Genomic DNA, 7,849 nt, shown 5'->3' on the forward strand with positions numbered 1-7,849 from the left:
ACTGTATCAATTTCCTGGTACTTCACTCTGTATGTTCTGGTTCGCAGAACACCCGTTCTTGCCTCAACCAGCAATGAGCTTCCCCTAGAATTGTCATAAATGCTTTCTTTGGCAATAACCACTGATCTCTATGACAATTGCTGGATCGCGCTTCCCCGCTTGTTCGCTGCAGCGCAAGTGAAGCCACCGGGCTTCACTCGCTTGGGATACGATTTGCCGTTTTTGCTAGCCTTTGCTGCGGTTTTCCAGCGTGCTGACGACACGTTTTCTACTCGTTCGTCGTCATTCGCCGAAGAAGTTTTTTGAAGACTCTGTGTATTGTTGAGACTTGCCGTTGTGAACACGTGGAAAATTTTACGAAAGTGCAGTGTCGCAGGAAAAAGGCACAACGCGTCGAAAGGAAGGGCTGGCGGCGTGTTCAAAGCTTCCTTGGCACGCCGAAGTGCCGTGTCTCTGTGCCTTCGCACGCTTGGATACCGACCAAGAACCGACGCCGTGTGTATGTGTTCAGCGAGTGCAATGTGCGTGAAGCTGTTCGTGCCTCTGGATCAGCGTCTTTTCCTCTCGCGGTTTAGGAACGAGCTTAATCCAGCGTCCACTAACGACGGAAGATGGGGAGAAGGTACGTCTTTTTTTCGTCCTTAGACGATTTACACAATACCGTGCACAACAGCTCCTCATCACTGATCAGTGCTGGCTTATTATCAAGCTACTTAATTGCACTTGACGTTTGAGCGCGGCTCGCCTAATTGTAATTTGTCAACAGATTGCACACGACCATATCGGCCGCGCTTCAAAGATTTTCATTCTCGCCGTCTTGTACTTTTGCTTTCGAAAACCCCCCTGGCTCCACAACGTTGCCCTATTCGTGCTCCCACGGAATCTATTAGAGTAGATTTGGGACATAGCCATGGTTAATATAGTACATAAGAACACGTACAGATCTCCCCCTTTTATTGATAGCAACTCACCGGAACAGCTGGACGATCCAGAACTCCGTGGCCGATATATATAAATGATCTAAAGGCATCTACGCGCGACACACGTTCAGAACTTTGGCGCGACGTCAATTCTTGACCGGTATCCAAGCGTGCGAAGGCACAAAGATGCATCACTCGGCGTGCCAAGGAAGCTTTGATCACGCCGCGACACCGGCGACACGTTTTCGACGAGTTGTACCTTTTGATACGGCTTCACGCACATTGCACTCGCTAAACACATTCACACGGCGTCGGTTCTTGGTCGGTATCCAAGCGCGCGAAGGCACAGAGACACGGCACTTCGGCGTGCCAAGGATGCTTTGAACACGCCGCCAGCCCTTCCTTTCGACGCGTTGTGCCTTTTTCCTGCGACACTGCACTTTCGTAAACTTTTCCACGTGTTCACAACGGCAAGTCTCAACAATACACAGAGTCTTCAAAAAACTTCTTCGGCGAATGACGACGAAAGAGTAGAAAACGTGTCGTCAGCACGCTGGAAAACCGCAGTAAAGGCTAGCAAAAACGGCAAATCGTATCCCAAGCGAGTGAGGCCCGGTGGCTTCACTTGCGGGAGCGGCAAGCGCGATCCAGCAATTGTCATTGAGATCAGTGGCAATAACTCTTTTGTTTAATCTATAGCTTTCCAGAGCCGTCTTTGTCTGCATTCCCTCTAGCCACCAATCTCTGTGTGACGTGTGACGAGCGCCAGCGCTCCCCTGGGTATTCACACGAGGGAGAAATCCCGGGGATTTCTCCCCGGCACGCGCGCATCACGAGATGAAAACGCGAGGCTTTTGCACATCGCAAAGCCTGACGTTTTCGTCGTGGCATGCGCGTTCCGGGGAGAAATCCCCGGGATTTCTCCCTCGTGTGAATACCCCTGGAGAGGGTGGCAACTCTTGTTATGAATGCCCACCGAAGGCAGCAGAGGGCGCTGGCTGTCGGGTGGGTGCTACCGCCCGATCCAAAGGGCTCAGCCGTATTCATCCATCCATCCATCCATGCTGCCGCAGCAGACAACGCGGCTTTCTAGCTTTGGAAGTGTACAAGCGGTTGCTCTTCTGCGTATATGTGATTGTTCTTCTGGTGCGCGCCCTTTTTTGTTCACCGAGCTACAGCGGCTGTTCTTGATGCCACTTCTGCAGGCATTGTCACCATAAAATGTCCAAGCCCAAGAGGCAGTGCAAAGAGAGAACATGTTTTGTCCCGCTGTGCACGAGTGGCTACCGTTCGAACAAGCAGCAAGTGTCTCTGTTCACGGCATTTGCCGACGCTACGCGGCTGGCGGAGTGGGAAAGGGCGATAAAAAGAGAAGACATGAGGTTGACATTAGCATCTGTCGTGTGTGAAAAACATTTCGAGGAGAGCTGCATTGAGCGCGCGTTCAAGGTGACGGTAAACGGCGTGGTGAATGAGATCGCTCGAGACAAACCACGTCTAAAGCCTGATGCTGTGCCAACATTGTTTGAGCAATATCCGAAGCATCTAGTGCCCAAGAAAGCACCAAAGAGAAAGGTGAGGAACCTTTGCTTACAGGAGCCGCCTCCACAAAGACGCAGAGAAAAATCCCATCCGCTGGACGGCGGTGTGATCGGCAACATTGCAACGGATGAAATTGAAAGTTCCGTTTGTTCTGACGATTCGGCCGCGTGTGCCAAACGCACCGAAAAGTTGGATTCACAGGGAGAGCCGGCATCACAGTCTCAAAGCGACAACCAGCCTGTACTACAGTCATCAACCGAGAGTGGCCATCCATTTAGTGGTATCTCGATTCCTGCAACATGGATGGAAGTTCCAAGTGTATCTAATGACTGTTTGTCCTACGCATCCTGCGAAGCCGGGGAAAATAATTTCGGAAACCTCTTCATTGAAAGAATGGTAATTTTTGGCAAGGCCTTGCCTGAGCGGGGGTCCATTTTAGCCACCGTGTATCTAAGAGGAAGGGAGCATAGCAAACAGGTGCTTGCAACCCGAAGTGAGGCAGAATTGTTGGTGAAGAAGATTTCCATGATGATCCTTTGCTGTGGCTGTGGCATGAAGCCAGTGTCAAACAAGTACTCCATGTACAGAAAAATGTTCTTTGCTGCTAGGTGCCTGTTAACAACTGAAACCGAAGGAGGTTCTTGCGCCCAGTGCAAATATCAACGAGTGCTTGCTCAGAACAAGATGAGCAGGTTGAGAAAGCAGAAGGGGTCCACATGTGAGAAAAGAAAACACCACAACACATCCCGCACTCTCACAAGAACAAAAAAGAAATTGGCTCGCGTGCAGGCACAAGTGGCTCAAATGAAAGAGGAAAATAAAACAATAAGCGAAGAGGCTCTTGAAGCGAGGATCCGGGCACTCCCTCAGAAACAGAAGCTTGCTGTCAAGAACTGCTTCACTGCTGCTCAACGGAAGTCGCTCAGAGGAATGACTTACGATGACGAATGGATTGTTGAGTGCATAATGATGCGGATGCGAAGTCCGAAACTTTATGAGCACTTACGTAAAGAAAAAGTCATGATCCTCCCAGGCCGAACCTGCCTTAAGAAATATCTGCAGCGCTTTGAAGGCGGTTTTGGTTTAAACCCAAAGGTGTATGCTGCTCTGGCTGAAAAAACGAAGGACATGGATGACTTCAGCTGCCATGGTGGTCTCGTAATCGACGAGTTGAAGTTATCAGAGCACCTTGATGTGAAATCTAATGGTGAGTTTCACTGTTGAGTCCAGAACCCTACTGAAATAATAGCGTATTGTTGCATTAGTCACATTGGTTTAATTTGAGGATGTCCAGTTCTAAAAGCTCATGAGTATGCTTGGTCTAAGCTGTGCATTCCGTTTTCTGAAGGCCAGCTCGCCTTGGCCTCAATTGATGCCTAGGCAAAAATTCACAAATGAAGATGTGTAAGAAAAAGTTAGGGACTAAATATATGGTATTCTTTATTTTATTTTTGCAATTCAGGTGGCATTGAGGGCTTCGTTGATCTTGGCGAGCAATCACCAAGTGACCAGAAAGGCATTCTGGCAGACCACGGCATGGTTGTACTTTTCCAGCCATTCACCGGTAAGCCGCATCAAATCTACGTTCCTTAGGGCTACGATTTAGGGACTGTTGCCAACACTACATCCATGTTATTTCTGATTGTGCCCGTTTTAGGGAACTGGACACAGATACTTGGTGTTTTTGCTGCGAGAGGCAATGTGAAGGCACCAACTCTTGCTAAGATCATCATAGAAACCACCATCCTTGCAGAACAAGCTGGCTTGGTTGTTAACACCGTAACATGTGATGGTGCCAGCTGGAATAGAAGCATGTGGCGACACTTTGGTGTACAAGGTAAGGGGGTCATGCAAACTTGCAGGGTGTAAAGGGAAGACGCGGGTTCCAAAATCGAAAAAAACCTGAAAAAAATATTGATTTTCTGGAACTGTTTTTTTCTACTTTATATGGTGCAATATATCACCCAGTAAAGTTCCTCTACATTGCTGGGTTGAGTAATGCCATGTTAGCGATAAAAAAGGCGCAGCTTTGGAGAATTTTAAATCGCGAATGGCATGGCGGATTTTCGCCTTCTTGGGCACGTTCGAAAGGACGCCTTTTACACTGCGCGGCGAAACATTAAAAATGTTGTAACTTGCAAACTGGCGGTCGGATATGCCCCAAACTTTGCACCGCCTAATCTAGTAACGAAGTAGAAAACTGGTGCAAATTTCAACAACCTATTTCTAGCATTTCAAAAGTTTCAAACCCATGTCCTCCGTCAAATTGTTATCACTTCTTTTGTTTTAGTCTCTGCAGATGGCCGCATCAAAAACAGCACACGGCATCCTGTGGACCCAACGAGGCAGCTCTTCTTCATTTCAGATTTTCCTCATTTAATTAAGAATGTTCGGAATGGATTTGTCGCAAAGGGCTATTTGACACCATCTGGTCATGTCCACAGTGGCGTAGTACAGGCAGCCTGGGACGTGGACCGTGACAATGTAACATTGAAGGCCATGCCTAGCATTACGCTTGCACATATCAAGCCTAACTGCTTTGAAAAGATGAAAGTAAATCTCGCTTTCCAGCTTTTCGGGGATGAAGTTATTAAGGGGCTCTTTGAATACAGGAAACACATTTTATCACGGTACAGAACAATGGAGCCAACAGAGGATTTCATTCGGCAGATGAACAAACTCATTCGTATTATGACAGCAAGGATGAGCGCCAGAGCATTGAAGCCTGGCAGTCCAAACGCAACGTTTTTACAGAAATTTTTAGTATATCTGAATGAGTGGGAGGCCCGCGCGAAGCCAGCTGGAGGAGGTTTTTTGACAGGAAGTACAGCTTCTGGGCTCAGGGTCACAATTAAAAGCACGCTTGACCTGCTATCTTACCTGAACTCTGTTGCAGGATTTACATACCTTTTAACTGCTCGTTTGAGCCAGGACAAACTAGAAAATCTCTTTGGGATAATCAGGCAATCCGCAGGCTGTAACGACCACCCAACCGTGTCACAGTTCTTAGTAACTGTCAACGTCTTGTCCTTTTACAACCTTGCGAGGTCACCAAAGGGAGGCAATTGCCCTCCTGCAGTCGTTAAATCGCTCTTGAGTACTGCAGATGTGCCCACTGTCACAGCGAAGTGTCTGTCGGACCAACTGGACCATTTTCTGGACAATGGAAACATTGATGAAGCAGAAGACGTTCTTCAGTCCATTCACCCAGAAAATGACCATGAAGGGTATTCTAACAAAAAAAGCAACGCGGCTTTGGTGTACTACGTTGCTGGCTATGTGTCTAGAAAAACGGTAGCTAAGAATGCATGCACGAGTTGCGCAGCCGAGTTGTGCGTGTCTCAAAAAAGAAGCGATGAATGATGTTAACTCTTATTTCACGGCTCATTTTGATAACGGTGGGCTTATTTATCCCACTGATAACCTGGCAAAGACAGTAGCAGCCATGGAGGATGCATTCACTAGCTTCTTCAGCAAGAACAGTGTGCATGAAAAGAGCATGCAAGAGTTTGCACGGAGCCTGCAGTCCTCGAAATTGCCTCAGATAGGGTGCCCCGAGCATGGAAAGAAAACCTTGGCAACTGTAGTGAAGTTCTATATTCTTTTAAGGTTTAGATTTTTCTTAAGGGGGGACACTACCCGGAAAAAAAAAAGATTCTTCAAAAAACATTGATTTTGAAAAATTGCATATTTACATCCATCTACATCCAGAGAGTATTCCCAGAAATTTTCACAAGTTAACACTGCATTGTTAATTTTTTATAAATTATTTTCTGTCCACCAAAGCTAAAGGAAAGGTAGGGGTTGGAGCACTTTGAACACATTTTTCTCCGTTCCACTTTTTTGTATAAATTTCATTTTAGTCAATCTATCGTTTGAGAATGGAAATACAGGCAAGGCTCGTTCTTCACTTTTCCTGACAGAAATTTAATAAGGAATGCGCCTATGGAGTTTGTTTGTCACTTTACGGATGTCTTTTATAAAAAAATGTTGACATTTTGTCGGAGACACAGAAGACAAAAAAGTTAACCAATTTTGCACAAGAGAAAATTGATAGAAATCAATTACTTTTTACAAAAACCTTTCCATAGGCACACCTCCTAGGCATTCTGCTACATATCTAGCGAATAAAAATCTTTAATATTGTGCTATTTTTCTGATGATAGATTAACTAAACAGTGTAGGGGTCCTGCTGATAGAAGCTGCCCTAATTTCCTTCCCACTTAACCGACAGACATAAAATTTTGTTATGCACCCTCTAGCATGACCACCAGCTTACCCTGTAAATTTCATTATTTTTAAGCCAAGGGTTCAAAAGTTGACCCTCCCAGGGGGTGTCTCCCCTTAAAAGGTTTGAACAGACCGCGAAGGCCAAAGGCAGCGACTGAAATATCTTAAGTTGCGCCACTGCCAATAGCTTTTCCTTGCTCAAATTGATGTTAGAAATTTTGAATGCAGGCTTTCATAATTTGTATTTTGTTCCTATTTTGTTGATTCCAATAAATGTCTTACATGCCTAATAAAGTAAAACGTGAAACTATTTCGAGTCCCGTTATTTTTCTCTTCGCGATTATTATTTAATGTTCTACCACAGAAAACTGGAATGGACAGGCTAACAACTGCCACCGGCATGGGCACATCACCAGCCAGTTCCAAAAAAAAAAGAAAAAAGCACGAAAGAAAAAAAAAAAACCAAGCGCAACCTGATGCCACAACACCGCTCAAGTACCTGCAGTAAATGCAAAAACAAAAATACCCGGATAACGCTACCAGCTGAACGGTGCCGGCAAGAACTGCTAACTACGCCTGAGAAAAACATTCCTCGCAACCTGACACTAACACTTAAAAATACGGCCCAGCGACGCCTTGCTCACGACGCGCGATAGGAAACCTGACAAGCGAGCGGACCGGCAGCACCCACCCTTACAGCAGCGCCCCTGCGCGGCCGCCGATGACATTCATAGCTCTCCGTGCCACCCCAGCGGGAGCGCTCGGTAGGCACTGTAGTACAGATAAGAGATAAGAAGTGTGTTCAATTTGAGCTTTTCAATGGCGCCTCCGAGTTCTACCTCGCATACCCAGGCGTATTAAGAAAACAGTAATTGAAAAAAAGTTATATTTCGTTTATGGATGCACAAAACAAACTTCCTGGCCAGCAACACTAATATAAAGCTGCGAGCTCGATGTACGCATATACTTATTGGTTGTTAGAGCTTGTTGACTCGTACACAAGGAAGATCCCCAAGCTTCGCAGCGTCGAGATTCCCAGCACTGACTCGTTCGCATACCTCGGAACGCTAACAGAAAGGCTCAAGTACAAAAATGCAACAAGCATGTGTTAAGACGAGCTATACATCTCGCTCTGTGCTAAAGCTTCGAAGTCTAGC

At 46.3% G+C, this 7,849-nt stretch overlaps 1 non-coding gene across 1 annotated transcript; it reads left to right on the top strand.

The window, feature by feature from the left end:
• The first annotated feature begins 1,991 nt into the window (after positions 1-1,991).
• LOC115317128 lies at positions 1,992-7,011 on the top strand. The gene is made up of 4 exons (XR_006078045.1): positions 1,992-3,669; positions 3,925-4,026; positions 4,120-4,299; positions 4,753-7,011. It is a non-coding gene; the product is annotated as an uncharacterized LOC115317128 (transcript).
• Positions 7,012-7,849: the final 838 nt, after the last annotated feature.

This window comes from Ixodes scapularis, unplaced genomic scaffold, assembly GCF_016920785.2.
Source record: "Ixodes scapularis isolate PalLabHiFi unplaced genomic scaffold, ASM1692078v2 PGA_scaffold2__306_contigs__length_199485367, whole genome shotgun sequence".
NCBI lineage: Eukaryota > Metazoa > Arthropoda > Arachnida > Ixodida > Ixodidae > Ixodes > Ixodes scapularis.